This window comes from Pogona vitticeps, chromosome 2 (genome assembly GCF_051106095.1).
Source record: "Pogona vitticeps strain Pit_001003342236 chromosome 2, PviZW2.1, whole genome shotgun sequence".
NCBI lineage: Eukaryota > Metazoa > Chordata > Lepidosauria > Squamata > Agamidae > Pogona > Pogona vitticeps.
In genome coordinates, this window is record NC_135784.1 from 52,585,686 (window position 1) to 52,609,495 (window position 23,810).

Genomic DNA, 23,810 nt, shown 5'->3' on the forward strand with positions numbered 1-23,810 from the left:
TAGAGAAGACTAACTGAATCTAGGAGGATTTAATGAGTCAACCTGTTTGTAAGTTCCATTGATTCAAAGGGGCATACTTTAGCTATGGTCTACTATGGCATAGTAAATTACCGTATTTTTCGCTCCATAAGACACACCTCTCCATAAGACCCACCAAATTTTTAGGAGAACAGGAAAAAAATAATCTGTTTTCTTCTCCTAAAAATTTGATGAGCCTTATGGAGAGGCCCATCTTATGGAACACACCCTAGGAACCTTTGGAGGCTCAGCCAGCCCCCCCCCCCAGAGGCCAGAGGGAGCGAAATCGCCTTCAGGGGGGCTGGCTAAGCCTTCAAAGACTCTCTTCAGGGACTCTTCTGAAGCTTCCCAAGCCTCAAAAGAGTCCCAGAATGTGGCAATTTCGCCCCCGCTGGCCCCGTGGGAAGTGGAGGAAGCCTCCCAAGGGTCCTGGAAGGCAGACTCAGACCCTTGGGAGGCTCCCCCCACCCCCCACAGGGCCAGAGGGAGCGAAATCGCCATCTTCTGGGACTCTTCTGAAGCATCCCAATCCTCAAAAGAGTCCCAGCAGGTGGCAATTTTGCCCATGATGGCCCCGTGGGGGGGTGGGGGAGCGTCGCAAGGGTCCTGGAAGGTTCACTCAGACCCTAGGGAGGCTCCCCCCACGGGGCCAGTGGGGGCAAAATCACCACCTTCACTCCATAAGACGCACAGACTTCCCACACACACACTTTTTTTGGGGGAAAGTGCATCTTATGGAGCAAAAAATACAGTACCTTTAAAGTACACCCATTTGAATCAGTGGAGCTTTGTCTACAAAGCATTATTCTCCCTTGAAAAATCTTGTGGGATTTTTCTGAGTTTTCCTGGTTATATGTAAGGAATAAAGATCAAACTGTGTAGGATGGGTAGAACAGAACACCATATTTTCTGTGTGGAATTCACCAGGAAAGCATTAAGATGTGCAGAATTTGACAGTTTCCCATGAAAACAGCAGGTTAAATATACAAACAAACCAGGATTTCATTCATACTAGTACAGTGAGAAGTCTCAGCAGAGAATCTTGGCTTGACATGGCAAGGCTTTGAATATCACCAAGGATAGCACCTTTTTCAAGTCCTTCTTGCACCCCTAGTAAAAATTGCAAAAATAACTGTGCTACCCTTATGAAATCCATGTCATATCTGCTACCTGAGATGTAGGTTTGCCACATCAGCAGTGTTCCATACATTCAAATTTCAGGACCTTGTGATGTTACAAGGTGAGGCACTGTGATGTAACAAAGCTGGGTTCTCGTAGTAAAGCAGAGGCGGGGCAGCAAGTGTTGGTAGAGGGATGAAAACTGCAGATGGCAGAATAGCCATGGTATCCAGAGCCCACAATTTAGGTGAGACTCTACTAACCAGGTAATACAGTAAAGTGTAGCAATGGGAGGGACTGAGGCACACTTTTAGGTATCCAGACAGGCAGCGAAATTTACCCAATTCGTCATATATTCATCGATCCGTATTTGTAAAATTTTAAATCAGGACGAATATGGGTTGACTAATATTTCCTCGGTTTTATTCATTGATCCATTCATATTCGTCTACATTCGTTCCCCCTTTTGGTGGCATCTCTGAGTCTCTAGGTGGGAGGATTATTCAGTTTTCAAAAGGCAGGAGGAGGTGCCTCCTTTCATAAGGGCAACCCCAGGGGTTTCTGGGGCCGGGAGCATGAGGCAGACCACACTCCATGAAGTGGCACTCATTGGGTCTGCCATGACCCTCAGCTGGCGGTAGAAGGGCAAGGCCCAGCAGGTGGCCACTTGTCTCATCACTGAGACCATCGCCCTGCTCGGACCTCCACTGTCCATCATGGAATCCCAACCCGTCCACCAGTTGCTGCATTTTTTTGCCCCCGGTACGACCTCCCCTCACGGAGAACTCTCAGTTCTAGAGTGCTGCCCTTGCTCTATGACTCTGTGAAGGAGGTGGTCCGTGACCATTTTCCATGGCTACAGGAGCGCAAGATGTACTTCACAGCAGACCTGTGGAGTGGAGGTCAGCATGGCTACCTCTCACTCACAGCTCACTGGTGGCAGCCAGAGGACATGAGTAGTGGCAGGGCATCAGCAACAGGACTGCAGGGGGAGGCCCTTGTCCTGCCCCAAGGCTACAGGTCCGTTCTGCTGCAGGCACGACACATGGAAGCTCAGTCAACGGGGAGGAACATTGCCAATGAGTTCTTGTCTGCACTGCAGGACTTACCTCAGTGTTCCAATAGGACCCAAAAGCCTGCTTTCCAGCTGCTGTGTGCCTGAGTGCCCGATGGGGCAACACACTCTACTTTGCTATTGCCAACTTACCTCAGTGCCCCAATGGGGCCCAAAAGCCTGTCCAGGCATCACCCCATCACACGGCTTGAGATGGTGTTAGCATCACCAATCCTGTTCATCTGAAGTTGCTGCTGGTGCTGTTGGAAGTTGCAAGCAACCTTGGTTGCTTCCTGGGAGCAAAAACCTTTCCTTTGCAGGCAAATCTGATGTTGCTGAAGAAGACCAGAGTCTGCTCTGCTGCCTTTTGCCTCAGTGCCCCGATGCGGCAAGACACGGTACTTTGCTGCTGCCTTTTCCCTCAGTGCCCGATGGGGCCAAAAGAGCCTGTTTTCCTTCTGCCAGCTTCCTCAATTCCCGACGGAGCCAAAAAGCCTTCTGTGCTGCCAAATACCTCCTTGCATCCAGTCCTCCTGAGGGCAAACTCTGCTTCACTGGCAAATGTAATGTTGTGCTGAGCTGAAGACAAACTTGATGCCTCTGCCAAAGGGACCTCTCATTCTGCTGGAGCTAAATATAACTCCCTCAATTCCATGGGCTTCTGTGCCATGTGGTAAACTCTCCTGGGGGAACCCAATTTGTGGGTGAATAACTTGGAGGTCTGATATCCAATCTTCAATTGACAGGCATGTTGGGGAAAGACATAGGAAGCTCCATTGTGATTCTGGCATCTCTAGGTACCTGGGGGAGCTTTCCTGGGGGGATCCTCTTTGTGACTATATAACTTGGGGGTCCATGATCCAATGTTCATCAGTCATTCAGGAGTTGTAGAAAAGCATCTGAGGAAGCTTCCCTGCAGATCTTGTGTCTCTAGGGCATTGGAGGCCAGTGTTATAGCTATTTAAAGTGCAGACGAATTGAAGGATCGATTCATTGATTCGTCAAAGAATATTCGTATATTTGTATTCATTGATTTGTTAACCTTGACGAATAACAGATCAAAACGAAAAGCAATTTTTGAATCATCCCTATCTCTAGCTCATCAGCATGCTTTGCCTTGCCTTAAGTGGCACAGTGTCCACAAAGCCCACCAAGTCTCTTCTCAGTTTTCTCCCTTTGCCTCTGGCATTCTAGTGTGCTATTGCAAAAACACAGCACACATAGAAACAGGAGTCCAGCTGCCATCTGGGAAGGGGCATAGACAAGTACCCATACACAAGGATGAAGCTTGTTCTTCCCATTGAGATTTGTTCATCCACGCAAGGAGCTAAAGAAGCAGGACAACTCCCTGAGACTTCAGCTGGCAACTTAAGCCCTGTCAACTCTTCTGAGGTGGAGGCATCACTGTAGGCCTATTCATTCATTACACTTGAAACTGTATTTGTATATGGTGGTTTGGACATGGGATGCACATCTCCTTGTCACCCTGAAACTACGCAGGCCTTAGTTTGAGGGACACAAAGGTCTGAAGCAGAAATGTCACATAGCTGGGGCTTGTGCACCCAGTTACACAATCCTATAAGTGTGTTCAGCTGAACATGCTTACAGATTCTGGTTCCTATCTTTGCGTTCCTCACATATAAGATGTGAGTGACTTCCAGACAGGGACAGAATGGCAGTGGAGTGTATGTTTGCACCTTTCCCCCCCGGTATCCTTTTACCTTTTTACATGGTTTTAGGCAGAACACTTACGTAAGTAAGGCTAAGATCTAAAGCAGGGCCGGGCTACATGTACTCTGTGGTAACATTAAGCCCCCCAGGACCTACACACAGATAGTACCTCAAAAATATTGGTTCAGCAAATCCTGTAATGCCCTCAAGACAGTGTGGGTGCCGATACTTCCATGTTTTGAGAAGCTCCAGCATCCCTGGGGTCACTCAGAAGATTTGCAATCTTTAAAAAATATATATATTGGCCACTAGAGGGTGTATGGAGGTCTCTTCGGTGTGTGTTGCAGAAGAGGATGCCATAGCACACACCTCTAGTTCCTAGGACAGGTGTGTGTGGCATCCAGGCTTCCAAAAACTGCTCACTTTGGTATGAAGGGTAAGGTCAGTCCTGATAGCCACAGTGTGCATTTTCCCAACCATATAATGATTATCCAGTAAAATAGAGCAGAAACAGGAAAAGAGAGAAGCTAATGGTGATTGTACTACTGGGGAAAGAGGGGGAATGTCGTGCTGTTGTTTTCAGCAGCTGCTAAGGACCTCTCCTAATGTCTGTTTGTAATCTGAATAGTGGCGTATTTGTGGCACACCCGGCCTCCTACTTCACTGGGCTTCTTTTTTATATATACCTGTCCTTTTGATGAGGCACAACTTGCAGAAGTACTTCTGATGGCTAGAGACAAATTGAGGTGAGGCATCTGGCATTCAGAAAAGGAACTGAAGCTAAATATATATAGCCTTTTCTTTCCTTCTCAGTAGCATCCTTCTTTCTACCAGTGCAGCCTAGTCAGTAAGATAATGGGCGCTTGTACAGTGCATCCCATTTATCACCAAGACACTAAGGGATAATTGGTTTAAAATATGACCCCAGCCTTCAATATAGTCATGCAAAGCTGAATCTCTCCTCTTTTTTTTCTTTCTTTCTTTCTTTTTTTGCTGAGGTTGTTCAACTGATATTTCAGCCTACAGCTCAATCCTATTGTTCTGTTCTTCTCCTGTTTGAAAGTATTTTTTTTTAATCCAGCAAAATAACAATTAAAATGAATATCAAATAATAATTCTCAAGATCTAGGAATGAGCAATGGAAAAAGCTAGCTATAGTTCCTTTCAGTGCATTGATTCACCCACTACCTATAGTAGCTCAGCAGAAATCAGCTACTAGCTTTTTCCTCCCTTTCACATCAGAGTAAACTGTTACAAAACATCCTTGGCAAATCATGTTGCTTTATGCTAGGAAACTGATGTCAGGTGAAATATAAGCCTTTTAAGGTACATGAAATGAAGAATGTTTCATCTAAAGTTAATCATAGTTTAAAATCTGCTTTTCCGTTTCTCTCTTGAATTTTTTTTCTTGAGAATGCTGATTTTACTTAAATGTATTAACACACAGTGACAATATTAATTTTTTCTACCCTGAAAAGCAAATAAGTTAGCACATAAGTTACGTGAGAACACAATGCATTTATTTTACTTTTACTTCACTTTCTGCTTTCCTAATCTTATAGTGCATAATGTTGTACACTAGCAGGTCAGAATTATAGTCAGTGTGTTTTGGGGAGGGACTAGAACTGAGGTGTAGAATTCATGCTTTACATACAGAAGGCATAAGTTTCAGTCCCTGACATTTGCAGGTAAGGCAAGAAAAGTTCCCGGCCGTGAAAGCCTTCACGAATACAAGAAAAGTTCCTTACATGTAGCTGTGAACACCCACTTGTCATGTGGGCTGTCCACTTTCTGCACAGAATACGCACGTCTACACACCTCTATCATCCCCCCATTAACTATTTTCCTTATCAGAAAAGCCCCAAACAATATAACTGTGCTAGAAACGCTTCTCTCAGTTTCCCAGAGTCAGAACCACTTGTTTTCTTTTTGTTCTCCTTTTTTTCCACACTAGGCACTTTTTGATATTATGTAGAAGAGAGCCAAATCTGGGGAAAAAACAAGTGTTTTTGTGGAAAAGTTTTATTCGTAGTTCAAAGAAATTGGCTTTGTGCATCGTAGAATAATTACTAATATCAATATGTTTTGAAAGGAAAGTGGGGAAGATGTACCACCTCAAGTTACTGTTCTCTGCAAAATAGACCGAGATTATGAGAGTTGTAGTCCAACAATAGCAGGTATTATCCTGCTTTAAGAGACTCTTTGTGGCGATCTTCTCTGAAGCCCCTATTCCCTCAGGCGTCCACGAGGTTATCGCCTTTCTTATTTCTTTGCTGCCACCAGGTATTGCTGTCTCAATACCATTCACTCAAGGAGACGTGCACTTTTGAAACTTAACTCATTTATTAGATCAGGGAAGTTAACATCTGATTAATATACAGTAGGTAAATCACAGGTTACTAATCACTTTAGTACTTTAACTTTAAAATTCTATCAGCTCTCTGTTTCATTCAGTGTTCCTACAGGCCTCTAACTCACTCTAAGTTCACTTTTAAGTTTCACACTGTCTCTCACTCACAGAAGCTCTCCTCATACTCCATACACCAGCCTTTATATCCAGCCCCCTACCCCCTTAGCTCCGCCTTCTGTCCTCTCATTGGCTCCTTCTCCACTGTACAGCTGTGACGGCCAGGTGAGGGCAGGGCTGTTCGCTACACTCTTTGACTGAAATCCAGCTACATGTGCACAATTATGATGATGCATCCATCAGTGGTTAAAGTCTTATTTGGTTATTTCAATCCATGAATAAACTCCTACATGAGTTCCATTGATTCAATGGGCCTACTCTAGTGCAATTTACTATAAGAACATAACATAAGAAGAGCCCTGCTGGATCAGGCCAAGGGCCCATCTGTCCAGCTTCCTGTATCTCATAGTGGCCCCACCAGATGCCTCTGGGAGTACATAATACAACTAGATACCTGTCTCCTGATACCCCTCACCTGCCTGTGGCATTTTAAAGTACTGTACCTTCCTTTTAAGACTGGAGATTATGCATCCATACTATGGCTTGTAACCTGTGATGGACTTTTCCTCCAGGAATTTGTCCAATCCCTTTTTAAAGGCATCTAGGCCAGATGCCTTCACCACATCCTGTGGCAAAGAGTTCCACAGACTAATACAGGTAAAGAAATATTTTCTTTTGTCTCTCACTCTCCCAACATTCAATTTGAGTGGATGTCCTCTGGTTCTGGTATTGCATGTGAGGGAAAAGATCTTTCCTTTATCCACTTTATCCATCACCTGCATAATTTTGTACTTCTCAATCATGTTCCCCCTCAAGCACCTTTTGTCTAAACCAGGGGTCTCCAAACTATGCCCCACAGGCCACATCCGGCCCACCTTGCCATTTTATCCAGCCCATTCCCTTCAGACTAGGCACGTGTGGGGAGGCGGGAAGGCACGGGGCAGGCAGGCGGGGGGATGAAGTGGGTGTGCGCGGGCAGGCAGGCATCTGGGTTGGGAATATGCACACACACACAACCTGACCTTAAAAATGTTGAAAATATACAATCTGGCCCTCTCACTCAAAAGTTAGGAGACACCTGCTCTAGACTAAAGAGCCCCAGACGCTGTAGCCTGTCCTCATAAGGGAGGTGCCCCAGTCCAGTAATAATTTTAGTCACTCTCTTCTGCACCTTTTCCAGTTCCACAATGTCTTTTTTGAGGTGCGGCTACCAGAACTGTGTGCAATACTCCAGGTGTGGCCTTACCACCGTTTTGTACAATGGCAATATAATGTTGGCTGTTTTATTGTCAGTCCTCTTTTTAATGATACTTAGCATGGAATTGGCCTTCTTCACTGCTGCCACACACTGGGTTGACACTTTCATCTAGCTGTCCACCACCACATCAAGATCTCTTTCCTGATCCATCACGGATAGCTCAGAACTCATTAACTGAGAACTAAAGTTTTGAAAAAAAAATTGCCCAAATGTACATTACTTTACATTTTCTTATATTAAAACGCATTTGCCATTTTGCTGCTGATTCTCCAAGTTTGGAGAGATCCTTCTGGAATTCTTCACAATCCCTTCTGGTCTTCACCACCCAGTAAAGTTTTGTGTCATCTGCAAACTTGACCACTTCACTGCTTATCCCTGTCTCCAGGTCCTTTATAAACAGGTAGAAAAGCACAGATCCCAGGACAGATCCCTGTGGCACACCACTCTTCACCTTTCTCCATTGTAAAAATTGCCCATTAACACATACTCTCTGTTTCCTGGTTCTCAATCAAGTCTCAGTCCGTAAGAGGACCTGCCTTCTCATCCCCTGGCTGTGGAGTTTTCTCAGCAGCATTTGGTACAGAACTGTGTCAAACGCCTTCTGAAAATCCAGATAGACAATATCCACTGGTTCATTTGCATCCACATACCTATTGACCTTTTCAAAGAATTCTAAAAGGTTTGTGAGGCAAGACTTACTCTGACAGAAACCATGCTGATTTTCTTCTATGTGTTTTAAGATTTTATCTTGGATAAAGCTTTCCACCATCTTCCCTGGAACAGACTTTAGGCTAACTGGCCTGTAGTTTCCCGCCTGCCGCCCTCCTTCCATTTTTAAAGATTGGTGTGACATGTACTACCCTCCAGCCCTCTGGCACTGTGGCCTTTTTAAGAGACAAGTTGTATATTTTACTATGCTGAGCAACAGGATTTTGGCCACTGTGTACAGGTCATGTGCACCCTGAAATCTCCTTTAATGTTCTGTCATTAATCAAAGACAATTTGCCATTGAAGATGGCTTCTTTGCTGTGCAACAAGATTTCAGCCATAAACAATTAATCCATTTGCTAAGGGGACAGGCATTCAACTTCTTTCTTCTTACCTCCTTCCTTCCCATTTGATGCCCCAAACCTTCTTTTCCAAAACAAACATGCTTGCCAGGAACTTCTTGTAGACACGGCTGGTTTTCAGGAAGCTGGTTTTGAAAGCTGTGGCTGTTTGATCATTTATTTATTTATTTATTTATTTTATATCCCGCCTATCTGGTCGGGTCAGGACCAATCTAGGCGGCAATGTTCTGCTCAGCAAGCACTGACCATGTGGGATCTTTTTCCAATATGCAGGCAGGTCTCATTGATATTAAAATGGCGACCTGATTTGGTTTATATTATCTCAATCTCAGAAAATGTATTGGTAGTGTTTGAAGATTTTGCCTCAAGTAAATCTGTTTTTAAAAACCAAAGTAGTGGCACCCTCTAGACATGACCTTCCCCAAACAAGAATCTTTGTAATGAATAAAGATGATCCTTGAAGCAAATAAGAAGGCTTCGCTTTGGTTTTCATGATTGGATGAAATCCCAGATTCCTTTCCACTAACACTCGATATGAGATTTCTTGAGTTCCTAGCCATACTGCCCATCATGGCATAATATAAAATGTAACTGTCTTGTTGGTTGCCCTTGGTAAGCTAAATGCCTCCCATTATTAGCAGTACTTAAAAATCTTAAATAGAAAATTAGACTATGGAGGCAAGAAACAGACAGACCATGGTAGAATTCAAAATCCGGTGCAGCATTCATTTACTTATTTGAATTAAATTGGATTTCATAAAATCTTACATTTTTTGCTGGCTAGTTTTTAAATTATTTCACTTTAAAGTAGCTTTATATTTTGTTACAGGAACAGGTGATACCTTTAATCAACCATTAAGAATATAAAACAAAAAAACTTTCAATGATAAACATCATCTTCAAGGCTGTGCATCAGGTTCTTGTGGATAGCTCCAAAATTATATGCTGTTATTAATGTCCCAAAGCCACATGGCTGTTTTTGAGGCCACATCAGCTTCTTAGTTGAAAATGGGTGCAGTCTGCAAAAAGGGGTGGTGGTTTTAATTCCCTCCTCAGCTTGTATCATTTCTACAACCATGCAAACTTTTCCTGATTTTTCCTGAACTTTATACTTTGTTGACACTCTGTTTTACAGAGTTGTATTGTAAAATATCTTGGGAAAACAGCTAAGATATTTATTAAATAATATTGAAATGGAAACGAAACACAACAGTAACGTTAGTTTACCACCTTTCTGAAGACATTTGTATTAGAGACGTGTATACTGCCTTCAAAGGGACTGAATCAGGATATTTGCATTATTTTATTATTCTTATTTCATCTGTTGTCAGGACAAGCCAGAGAAAGACATCCTCAGCTGCCCCCTAGGAAGGCTGGTCTCCTGAACAGATAATGCAAATTCACTCCGGCAGTATTAAGATTAAAACAGTAGCACAAGAAGGAAACACTAGAAGTGAAGGTGCATGACAGCTGAACCACCAATTAAGTGCCACACACACATTTCCTGAGGATTCTGAATGGAATTACTGGGGGGGGGCTGAGCGTGAGGTCCCCAGAGTCTATGTATTGCCCTGTGCCTGCTCAGATAGCCATTTTGCTTTTAGATGGGGCAGAGGAGATCTACGTCACTTTCCTCCTTCAGGGAGAGACTGAGAGCGAGAAAGATGTAAATTTCACACACAAAAAAGCCATCTATACATACATTTTATAGATGAATCTGCTTACACTTTTATCTTATGATTTTAGGACTGGGGAGGAATGTGGATGTTTGGGCTTTGGTCAGATTTTCTACTTTTTATCTTCCTCTCCTCTACACTGCAAAGAAATGTCTGTGGTGTGCAAAGAAATGCTGCTTTTGTAGATTGTTGGCAGAGCTGAGAGGAACCAAATATTTCTCGGTTCAGACCAGCCTTTCTATTCACTTTAGATCTTTGACATATTTTGTCATCCCTTCAAACAGCATCTTTCTTGCCTAGGCATATTTCTGGAAGCTATGCTATTTGACTGGGATGATCACCTACCCAGGATGTCCATCTCTGGATTATTTTCCGAGCACTGCTGCTGCATTTAGAGTGGTCTGGGCGATGATTCCTTTCCTGATGAAAATAACTCCCCTGCATCTGAAAAAGTGCATAACTGTTTTGAAAGGTAAGTGCACTTAACCTCCTGTTTGAGGTCTACTACATTCTCAAAATATATAGGGCTCCATAATCTGAGGTCATAGCCCTTGGTTTTCCCCAAGCTCAGTTGTTGTTGTTTCAAAGGTGATCCATAAATATACTATATGAATACCTTCATGACCAGAGAACAAATCAGTTCAGGTTACTTCCAAAACAGCCTCAGAGTGGGTCAGTCCTCATGCATATGGCAAATATTTTGACTCAGATTGGATTCACACACCCGTAATTCATATCAGTAAAAATACAGAGAGTAACAGCCTACCTGTAGCTTCAGAAAAGTCTTTCACTACATAATAAGACCTAATCGTTCAGAAACATTCCCCTTGGAAGAACCTCACTCACTTTGAAAATGATAAACCTATTTTTAATTTAGCATTCAACTAACTCTGATTGGTGACCTATTTCACTTGATTCCTGGTTAGCTAAGATCACTTTCTTTCTTTTTTTAATTTTTAAAATTTTATTAACATCCATAGTATGACAATGCAAGTTAGAACTGCAGTACAATACTATCACATTACTCACATTATTTCATTAGATTGTATTTCTTTATACATCCACTCATTTATATTTTAACATACTTAATTCTTTTTAAAATATTACATGCTAGCAACCCAAATTACTTCCCATATCATATTCTTCTTTTCTTGAGCTAATTCCATATGTTAATAATAGTTGCCAGGTTTTCATAAATTTATCCTGTTTTATTTCCCCTCTATAGATTTTAATTTAATTGGTCAGTCAGCTTTTCCATCAGGACCATTTGCCAGATTCTGTTCTCAAGTTTTTGTACTGAAAGATTTTGAGCATTTTTCCAGTTTGGTGCAATTCCAACTCTTACTTTAACAATAAGATGTGCAAGTAGGTCTTTATTGAATAATTTTTCATTTCCATCCTTAAGTATTGAAAATAATAATAAAGCTTCATTTTTAATTATTTTTTGATTCAACGATGTTTCCAACCATTTAATTATTTCGCGCCAATATGCTTCCACTTTGGGGCAAGAGGTCCACGTGTGTTCTAGTGTGCCTTTACTTCCACAGTTTCTCCAGCACCTATCTGAGATTTCTCCATTAATTGTGTGTAATTTTGTGGGGTACCAATACCATCTGTGGACCACCTTCAAAACCATTTCTTTCGCTATGTCTAATATGGATTTATATGGACATGTAGTCCATATTTCCATGAATTCTTTCTCTGATATATTGATATTCAAATTAGTTTCCCATGTTATTTTATATCCCATACCCCCGGGAAATGCTTTCTCAACCAAATGTTTATATATTACTGAAGTTATTCGCTTCCTTTTATTTCCATCTTTTTCTATACTATATTGTTCTAGTTCCGTGAGCGTTCTCATAGGTCCAGAACTTTGGTATAATTGAGTTGCCAAATTTCTTACCTGTACTAATTGTAGCCAATTTATTTCCTTTGTTTTATCCTCTAACTGTCTAATCATTATTGGTTTCCCTGTGTCATATAGGTCTCTTATTCTATAAATTACAATTCTTCTACAATTTTTGAATTGTATATATTTCTCTCTTGATTAAAATTTTGGATAGTCCAGCATAGGGCATAGAGGGGATATAGGTGGAGCAAATAATCTCATGTATTTATGCCATATTTTCAACATCTCACAAGTATAAGGATTTTGTGCTTGCTCCTTCTTTCTAACTGAGATCACTTTGCATTGGAGAAAGATGCCCTCGGCAGTTTTTTTTAATGATGGCACAGCAATAACATATAGAGGAAACAAGGAGGGTGAGTGATATTTTTAGTGGAAAAGATAACTATATGCTGTGTTAAGGGGGTTTTCAGCATGTATCCTCAGCCTTATTTTTGATCTGGTGACCATTTTTTCATCTGTCATATACATAACACTGCCCTTTCTAATACCAAGAACCAGGTGCAAAATGTTTTAAAAAAACCGAATTATAGCATTCTAACTCAGAATAAATGTAAATTACAGAATTCTGTTGGTTTGCCATGATAGAAGGCGTTCAGTTTATCCCAGACAGACAGATAATCCTGATAGCCATTCTGTAGTATGTCCTTTGATAGTCTTGAATTTGGAGATCTCGTACGAACAGACAATGCCAACTGGAATTACAGGAGAACAGAAATACTGTGTGGGAGGCAGTGGTTTAATGAGGTGAGAAGAGCAGTTAATAAGGGTTTTTCTACCACTAAGCATATTTCTTCCATTCTAGACTGAGGCGCTGTCAAAATGCTGAGTCCTTTTTTATTATTATTAATGTTAAGCTGAGCCATTTCTGAAGTCTGTACTTGTTAACAAAGCTTATGCTTTTATCAGCAAAAGACTCTGTAATATAACGAGTATAACATGTCTGCTCGTCTCGATCCATAATGAGCTGCTTAAGACCCTGCCCTTTCAGCTCCGGCATTGTAGACCTTTTTTTCGCTACATGAGTGTCCCCCAAGTTTCATCTTTCTGTAACCTAAACAGCCATTTCCACTTAACAGATGGTTATTCCAGTTTCAATCCATTGCCATTTACAGTACTTGCAACTTGCAACATTTGGGAGATACACTAGAGCAAAAAAGTTAAGGCAGGAGTATGAAAAGCTTGATCCTTTACATATAGTTTACCTATATCTCCCAACAACCTTAGGCAGCAGAACTAATTAATGAAGGATGGTGGGAGTTGCAACCCAACAAGTGGGTTTTTTAAAGTAACGTCTCATTTATTAAATTGATGGTTTTTTTAAAAATGTTTTTAAAACTGTTTTTAATTGTGGTTAAAATATTGCTATGTCTTCAATCGTTTTAATATTATATTTTATGGTGTTTTTAACAATGACTATTGTATTGTTTTCATTTATTGTAAGCTGCCTTGAGTCCTTTATGGGGAAAATAATAATAATGATAGTAATCATATGCCATCAAGTTGATTCCAACTTATAGTGAACCTGTCCAGCATGGTCTAGAAGTGGTTCACCATTCCCTTCTTTCAGGGGCACTCTAGGGCTGTGCAGCTTGCCCTAGACAACACACACTGGCTCGTCTCCTGGGAAGTATCTCTGGTCCCTCAGCCAGGCTTCTAACTCACTGAGCTATTCAGCCAGCTATGGAAAAAAGAAAACAAATAAATCAAATCAACAGCAACAAGATCAGGAGGGCTACGCATCTTCATTTACTCGTTGTTAATGACTATTGGATTGATTCATTGATTCTCTCCAAAGCAGATGTTGAAACTGCTCCCCATAAAACCTAGCTATGACAAATAAATAGGGAGACCAGTAGCAAACCATTCATGAGCCAATACCTTGTGATGGCATGAGGTATCTCCACCATTGCATAGTGACACTATGAACGCTGAGTGCTACTTTACCATACATACTGCCATCAGTCTTCAACTCAAATACAGTGTGTGAGACATTGGAGATGAGGGGGAAGTATTTAGTAGTATAAAAAATAGCCACCAGATTACTGCTGATGGTCCAAATCCATGCAGAAACAATCTGGCGGTGACCCTGGGAAACTTAAAGAAGGTGAGCAAGCTTTTAATTAAACCTTTTTGGAACCCAAACTGGGTTAGGTAAAAGTAAATGTTCCCCTTGACAAGTTTTGTCCAGTCATGTTCGACTCTAGGGGGCGGTGCTCATCCCCATTTCCAACCCATAGAGCTAGCGTTTGTCTGAAGACAATATTCCATGGTCATGTGGCCAGCGCGACTAGACACGGAACGCCATTTCCTTCCCACTGTGGTGGTACCTATTTATCTACTTGCATTTTTGCATTTTGCATGCTTTCGAACTGTTAGGTTGGCGGGAGCTGGGACAAGCGACGGGGGCTCACTCCATCGCATGGATTCGATCTTACGACTGCAGGTCTTCTGACCTTGCAGCACAGAAACTTCTGCATTTTAAGCCACAGCACCACCACATCTCTAAAATGTAGCAAACTGGGTTAGAGTGGCATGAAGTTAAGAGATTTTGCCCATGGTTTTGAAGAAGAACCAGGTGTAATTTTTTTCTGCTGCACAGAAAACTACTTATTTAAAAAAAAAATGGTTATATATAAAAAGTAACTTTACAAATCAGTGCCGCAACTGATGATTTGTACATAGTTAAAATGTAAGTACTTATATATATAAGCTGACTGGATATCTCCGTGAGATAAGTATCAACTGCAGAGCTAGAAATTGGGAGTTCAATTCCCCGCTATGCCTCCAGAGAGAAGAGAAAGCCTGTGTGGCCTTCGGCAGGCTGCACACTCCTAGGACACCCCGAGAAGAAAGGAAGGGTGAACCCCATCTCAGTATTCTCTACCAGGAAACCCCTGGAAAAAAATTTCTGCAGAATGTAAAGTTTTTTACATTCTGCAGAAAAACCTTCCAGGGGTTTCCTGCATGTAATTTTTTTTTACTTTCTGAAAATGTTACATTCTTTACATTCTGCAGAAGTTTGAGAAAAACTATCCAAATATATGAAACTCCTGGAACATATTGTATAGATGCTTTTTATTTCCAACACCAGGACATAAGAGTTTTCAAGGAGCTACTGCTCGCACATTTTTTTCTTCTTCATAGAAAAGTATGCCTCTCAGATTTTAGCACACTTTCTAAGGACACCATGGATTTCTCACCCACATTCTTGTTCTGTCCCAACTCTCCTATAAATTGCAAAACTGCTTCTTTTCTTCTTTCCATTTGTAAATCCATGCATATTTTTCTACTTTTTAAAAACGATCACATTTTGGACTCTTTTTTTCCATTGGCTAAAGTGTGTTTTATGCATTTCTGAATTGCAGCCATTTTTTGTTGTGCATTTTTTTAAAATGAGAGGTCAGGTTTATGCAGGTGTTTCCTCCAAAACATATGCATTGCAAATACAGTGATGCCTCGCAAGACGATGTTAATTTGTTCTGCGAAAAACATCGTCTTGTGAAAACATCATCTTGCGAAATGCAGTTCCCCATAGGAATGCACTGAAATCTAATTAGTGCATTCCAATGGGGGAAAACCTGTCGTCTTGCAAAAAAACACATCTTACATAACGCGGTTTCCCATAGAAGTGCATTGGAATCTAATTAATGCGTTCCTATGGGCAAAAAAGTCAGAACAAAATCAAATCAAAAAAACTTTATAAATATCATAGAAAAACATTCATCTTGCAAAAAAGAGTCCATTAAAAATCATCTTGCGAGTCACAGACCCAACTGCCAAAAACATCGTCTTGCAAAAAAGTGTCTCTAAAAAAATGGTCTTGCGAGTCATGGACCCAAACATCGTCTTGTGAAAATCATCCATAGGAAAAACCATCTTGCGAAGCACAACAGCAATTGCAAAAAACCATTGTCTTGCAAATTAAACATCCTGCGAGGCAATCGTCTTGTGAGGCACCACTGTACTGTAAATGAATTTCTGAGCAAAGACATGCATCATTATATCATGAGTTTTAGGACGGGATCAAGGGGTGACCTAATATTTCCACATTGAAATACAAATATCTCATGTTTATTTTAGTTCCTCAAAATAGCATTTCAACAAAATTATGAAGAGACTTATCTTCTTCCCTTCCACTCTGAGCCTCTGTAGCAATGACCAGTATGAATAATGAGAATGGCTTTGTATGTGCTAATTTAGATTTAACTTCCATACTATCCAAAACCAATCCATTTTCTGCCTCTGGCTACACCAATTGTTTGCTATTGACAATCCATTTCTGAACATGTACTCATCTGGGGTGAAAGCACTGAGTAACTAGATGAGCCTTGACTCCTAAGAGGTAAAGAAAAAGCTGTCAACAAGTATAGTAGTTAGAGGATTATGGACAATTACAGTGCAAATGCGGCTGTAATGATAGGCTTAGATCCTGCTGTTTGAAATTATTGGCCTGGGAACACTTGCTTATATATTGAAAGAAAGAACTAAATAAATCTTCACCTTAATGCAGCGGGAATCAAGTTTTAAACAGCTTAAAATGCATAGACATAGTGCATTAGATCAGAAAAAGGCAATGTATAGCCTGTAGACTACATGTGGTGCCCCTATACCCTTCCAGCCAAATCATTTAATCAATCAATAAATAAATAAAAATAAAAATTAGGGAGCAAAGAAGCCTTTTCCCACTCCTGAAGGTGGTTTTGCTTTAGGGAGTTGGTGAGATCTCCCGAGCTACTCTGTCAGATATGTTCTGATTGTATTCCTGCAGTGAGCAGGGGATTGGACTTGATGGCCTTGTAGGCCCCTTCCAACTTCACTTTTCTATGATTCTTTTATTCCCCAAACTAATTTTTTTAAAAAAATCAGAACTGAATATGGCTTCCTAGGCATTTTATTTATTTATTTATTTATTTATTTATTTATTTATTTATTTATTTATTTATTTATTTATTTATTTATTGGACTTATATACCGCCCCATAGCGCTACAAGCACTCTCCGGGCGGTTTACAATTTAATTATACAGGCTACATTTACACTTTTATATTTATTTTGAAGGGATTTTACGCCATTCCCCTGATGTGGCCTGTAGTGGGGAGTTAGGGTACCTATGGGACACCCCCCCGACCTACCAGGTTGCCCACCCACTAGACCTCAACGTTGTTACATATTCTACTGAGCAACACTTCAAGTCATTCCCTCTGCTGTGACAATCTGTGCATTTCCCTTTCCAGGGCTGGATCTACTTTTAGGCATAGTGAGGCAGCTATTTGACAGATTTGAGGCCTGAAAGAAAAATAGCCAATTCTTAGCTGTGCTTTGTTTTCCTGTTAGGACGGGGAAGATGTACTTATGTGACTTTCTGTCTCACATGCCAAAATAATTGGGCTGGTTAGGGGTACTAAGCACCTTTTAGTAATTAAAATCAATAAAACAAGTTAAAAGCAAGGTGAAGAGGTCTGAGCCTTTGCTCTACTATACTTCTGCTGGTGGTTTGTGACTCTGATTCCCATCTTACCAATAAAGCTGAAGAGCTGTTTAGAAAAGGAGAAGATATGTGTTTAGGTTGTCAGTATAGCAGGCATCTCCTTACAAGTTATCAGAGCAAACATGGTGCTCAACGGGATGAGAATTTACACAAACAGTACCTCGACAGGAGCTAAAACAGGGTTGCCAAATCAGCAGCATTCTATTTGCTGAAAACTGAAATCCAAACACTGCGAGCAGGAGGTAGGCCTTCGGGATCCAGCAGGTGAGAATCCTTGTGATGTCACAAAGGTGGAGCAGGCAAAGTTTGAGAGAGGTTATGGAACTATTAGAAGTATCCCATCAATCCCACCACCCCTTATGGTATAGTTCATTTTTAGTCAGATTTAGTCAAATTTATCTGACTTTAAAAACAATTTGATACAAATAGTCAGAGACTCTGGTTTGGAAAGAATAAAAAGTGTTTCTTTTTACTGACAAAAATCTTCAAGTCGAAATACAAAACTAAAACATATTCACTGGTTACTTATTAAGTTATCTTAACTTGCTGGCTTCATTTTTTAAAAACTTGTTTGGTTCACTTACATGATTGGTTACATGTATATTCAGAACACTGACATGGTTAACTTGTCTCTAACACAGACATTGCTAAAACACTAACATAAACTTTTCTAAAACTGACATACTGACATACTGATTTCTAAACCAACACTGAACACCGAAAGACCCTGACTGAGGTAAAAAAGCAGGACTGAGGTACACAGGGAAACATTTGGTTAGTCTAAATGATTGACATTCACTCAAAGTCCCTCCCGTTAAAACCTCTTTAAGATGCAATGTGCTGCTTGCTATTCCATGAACCCTTCTCAACCAGCAGATGGAGCACTCTCCTTAAGACCCATCTTGACACAAAAGTCCATAAACTGGTCTCTTTGAAGAGAGATGGTTAAGATGTCTGCCGTCATTTCTGCTATGCAGCAATAGACCATCTCAACAATGCCTTTCTCAGCCAGTTTTCATACCACATCCATCAGGAATAGCATCTGAGCCAGCTGGTTTTGCAAATGAGACTCCCTTTGATCCATTATGTGTTACGAATAAGGAACCTTTCAGCATGAGGGTCAAATTCAACTGCTGAGAGGTTTTTTGAGGCGATCGGAGCCAATGACTAAAAAGTTGCGAGTCAAAATAGCACTCTAATTTAGCTTAAAGTGCCTACAGCTAGTGCTAGATCTTAGGACAAACGTCTCAACCTTTCAGAATTGGAGAAGCCTGTGGAAAACTGGAAAACCAGCATATCAGACCGTTCTTGGCAAACCCAGAGAACTGGACTGGGACACCTGAAATTCTCCACCCCTTCTTTGCACAAGGGCCACATTGTCCTGTCCTAGTTGTGGACTACTTCTGAGAGAGAGGGACATGGGATATATGGCATCTTTTAATTGTTTACAACAGTAGCCAATATGCAAATCCAGTAAGCTATCCAGTGATACAGATGTTTCTAAAGAAACAGCCATGTGCATATTCTTTTAATTGAGGATTGTTCCCCATTTCCTTGTAAGATGATGGACATCTGGTTCTTCCTGAAGATGCAGTTCATGTAGTGTGCAAGTCCATCTGTCTCAGAGGACATGGCTATTGATGGCTATTATGTCTGATAGGGTCCCTTTCTCTTTTTTCTCTCCTACCAGGAATAGGAAGCCAAAGGCCTTACTTACATAACTGTGGCCATGTCACTAAAAGCCCTCTGCTCTACTTTTGCAACCTCTAGAGCAGAGCTGGGCAAAGTGCGGCCCGAGGGCCACATATGGCCCACAGGCCGCTCCTGTCTGGCCTGCTGGTCTTCACTCCAGTCTGGTGTTCATGCACTTGTTCAAGTCCACGACAGACTGGATTTCTCTCACTGAACAAGTTAAACACCAAAACCATGTATAGTTTTTTGTCTAAAGTTGATCAGTTGCTTATCTTTGTTGTTGTTGTTGTTTAGTCGTTTAGCTGTGTCCGACTCTTCGTGACCCCATGGACCAGAGAACGCCAGGCCTTCCTGTCTTCCACTGCCTCCCGGAGTTTGGTTAAATTCATGTTGGTCGCTTCGATGACATTGTCCAACCATCTCATCCACTGCCGTCCCCTTCTCCTCCTGCTTTCACACTTTCCCAACATCAGTGTCTTTTCCAGGGAGTCTTCTCTTCTCATGAGATGGCCAAAGTAATGGAGCCTCAGCTTAGGATCTGTCCTTCCAGTGAGCACTCAGGGTTGATTTCCTTCAGAATGAATAGGTTTGTTCTCCTTGCAGTCCAGGGGACTCTCAAGAGCCTCCTCCAACACCACAATTCAAAAGCATCAATTCTTTGGCGGTCAGCTTTTTTATGGTCCAGCTATCACTTCCGTACATCACTACAGGGAAAACCATAGCTTTGACTATTCGGACTTTTGTTGGCAAGATGATGTCTCTGCTTTTTAAGATGCTATCGAGGTTTGTCATAGCTTTCCTCCCAAGAAGCAGGCATCTTTTAATTTCGTGGCTGCTGTCTCCATCTGCAGTGATCATGGAGCCCAAGAAAGTAAAATCTGTTACAGCCTCCATATCTTCCCCTTCTATTTGCCAGGAGGTGATGGGACCAGTAGCCATGATCTTAGTTTTTTTATGTTGAGCTTCAGACTATGAGAGTAGACTATGTCTAGATGGGCGGCATATAAATGCAATAAATAAATAAATAAATAAATAAATAAATAAATAAATAAATAAATAAATAAATAAATAAATAGAGCTTCAGACTCTTTCACCCTCATTACAAGGTTCCTTAATTCCTCCTCATTTTCTGCCATCAGAGTGGTATCATCTGCATTTCGGAGGTTGTTAATATTTCTTCCGGCAATCTTAATTCCGGTTTGGGATTCCTCCAGTCTGGCCTTTCGCATGATGTATTCTGCATATACCGTATTTTTAGCTCCATAAGTGGGGGAGAAAGTATGTGCATCTTATGGAGCGAATACAGTAAAAAAGGGTTCTACCACCCAGAAGCCTCCCACTGCCATGCTGGGAGGCCTCTGAACTGGCACCAGAGACTGCTTGCTATTTGGACCTTACCATTCTGCACTGCTGGCTTTCCAGGATCTGCTTCCTGGAGCCCATCTGGAAAACCAGCAGACAGTAAAAACAGCCAAGGGCAAAGGGGAAAGAGTGATTCTAGAAAGACCAGGGGAAACCACAAACACAGTCCCCCACTTAGGCAGTTGATTTTCCCACATTTGGGGAAATCACAGGGGTCAGCACATCCAAAGTACAATAGATGAGCCTCACCCTGGGAAAACCACTTTGATGATCATGGTATCTCCCCTGCCAGGTATGAGTTGGAATGGCCCCTGAACCTCCTGCCACGTTCTGTGCCCTGTCCCCCGAAGGCATGGTGACCCCCCCGCGCCTGCACCTCCCGATCAGAACAGGGCTGCACAGCCCCAGTCCCGAAAGACGTGACGAGAACTACTCAGTGTTTTGGGGTGCCCCACAGGACCCCCATCAGGGACTGGATGTTCCTCCCACAATCCTCCAGTGCACAGATATTAGCATACCTAATATGTGGGGAAGGCAGGGAAAGCGGGGAAATTCAAACTTTCAGTTAGTGAAGAGGCTGCTTGTCTGCTTCCTTGCTAGTCCAAGCAGTTAGAGAGCTGGGAGAGACCTGGGACTGCCTGGTATTGTCGTTTTAAAATGTAAAATTTAGTTTAAAAGCTGTTTGTTTGGGGTTAGTTCTTGGGTGAAAAGGTGCTCTGTTTGAGTTGAGACCTGCTTGTGTAGAAACGTGCATACCAGTACCTGCTTTAAAAGCTGCCTGGGAAGCTGTTCAGACCAGCGCCGATCAGCTGTTAGGTGAGGAGAGGGGAGGGGAAAGGAGGGGAAAGGAGCAGGAGCGGAGAAAAGCACAAATTGGCTGCCATCTGCCTGCTGGCTTTTAGCTGTTTGGGGCTCTTTTTTGGCTGCTCTGGGGACTACCAAGGCACTGTGAAGAGCAAGGCTCAGTCTACAGTACCTGGTAAGTGACTTTCTTTTAAGCTTTTTAAAGTTTCTGACCTTTTTCCCCCCCTCATAAAAATGCATTAATTAATTTTCAGTGCATTTCTATGGAAAATTTGGATTCAACTTTTCAACTAGTTCTCGGCATCTAATAGAGGATGTATTTCCAAAGGGTGTTGCAGCAAGGAAACTAACTGTGTCTCGTGACTTCTAACTGGATTACAGTACCTGTTCCCTGATTTCAGCTACTATAGTTTGTATTCGTTTTTTTTTTTTGTTTGTTTGTTTTTGGCTTGTCAAGAACATTGTTCATGACTTTGTGTGGCCTAACTTGTTGTGCCTTGCATGCTATAAATGTTCAATTATGTCAGAAAATGGAGATTTGGTCTTATGCTGAGCATGTGCTACTGCTGGTGAATGGGATCAGGTTAAGGTTTGTGTTGCTGTTCTTTTGCATAACCTAAAGTAAATACGGAAAACCAGCTGTTAAATAGTTTAATTCCATTATTTATCCTCCACACAACTAAAAGGGACCTCTCAATGCAGTGCCAAATCAGACAAACCATTTCTAACTTAATATAGGCTTAAGCTCTAGCTGGGCAGAGTTTCACAACAATCTCATCGGTCATTGAGACATTTCTATAAGCATGGGGAGGAGGTGGATGAAAGGAAATGTAAAATATAGGTAGAGTGGTATAGGTCTTATCACTGGCTGATAATGGTCTATATGTACTTGAATTAAATTTATGGCTCACAAATTTATGGTACATAAACTAGAGTACACAAAGCTTTAAGTCTCTCCATTTCTTAATGCCACTGTTGACTGCTGTTCACTTTACATGGTTCAAATGTTATTCTGTTATAGTTTATTAAATATTTTATTACACTATTTGTTTCAGAATAATATTTTCTCTGTGTTTCTCCTCTAAAAATTATGTGCGTCTTAAGGTCAGGTACATCTTATGGAGCAAAAAATACGGTAAGTTAAATAAGCAGGGGGACAATATACAGCCTTGTCGTACTCCTTTCCCAATTTTGAACCAATCAGTGTTTCCATATCCAGTTCTAACTGTTGCTTCCTGTCCCACATATAGGTTTCTCAGGAGATAGATAAGGTGATCAGGCACTCCCATTTCTCTAAGGACTTGTTATAGTTTGCTGTGGTCCACACAGTCAAAGGCTTTTGCATAGTCAATGAAGCAGAAGTAGATGTTTTTCTGGAACTCTCTGGCTTTCTCCATAATCCAGCGCATATTAGCAATTTGGTCCCTAGTTCCTCTGCCCCTTTGAAATCCAGCTTGTACTTCTGGGAGGATTTTGAGCATAACCTTGCTAGCGTGGGAAATGAGTGCAATTGTATGGTAGTTGGAACATTCTTTGGCACTGTCCTTCTTTGGGATTGGGATCTAGACTGATCTTTTCCAGTCCTCTGGCCACTGTTGAGTTTTCCAAACTTGCTGGCATATTGAATGTAGCACCTTAACAGCAGCATCTTTTAAGATTTTAAATAGTTCCACTGGTATGCCATCACCTCCACTGGCCTTGTTGTTAGACAAGCTTTCTAAGGCCCACTTGACTTCACTCTCCAGGATGTCTGGCTCTAGGTCAGCAACCACACTCTCTGGGTTGTCCGGGATATCCAAATCTTTCTGATATAGTTCCTCTGTGTATTCTTGCCACCTCTTCTTGATGTCTGAGGTCCCTACCATATTTGTCCTTTATCATGTTCATCTTTGCACAAAATGTTCCTTTAATATCTCGGATTTTCCTGAACAGATCTCTGGTTTTTCCTTTTCTATTCTTTCCCTCTATTTCTTTGCATTGTTCATTTAAGAAGGCCCTCTTGTCTCTCCTTGCTATTTTTTGGAAGTCTGCATTCAATTTTCTGTAACTTTCCCTATCTCCTTGCATTTTGCTTCCCTTCTCCTCTCTGCTATTTCTAAGGCCTCGTTGGACAGCCACTTTGCTTTCTTGCATTTCCTTTTCTTTGGGATGGTTTTTGTTGCTGCCTCCTGGACAATGTTACGAGTTCTTCAGGCACTCTGTCCACCAAATCTAGTTCCT

At 41.5% G+C, this 23,810-nt stretch overlaps 1 pseudogene; it reads right to left on the reverse strand.

Annotated features, from left to right (window-relative positions):
- Positions 1-20,931: 20,931 nt before the first annotated feature.
- On the reverse strand, positions 20,932-21,086 carry LOC140705045 (U1 spliceosomal RNA; annotated as a pseudogene).
- Positions 21,087-23,810: the final 2,724 nt, after the last annotated feature.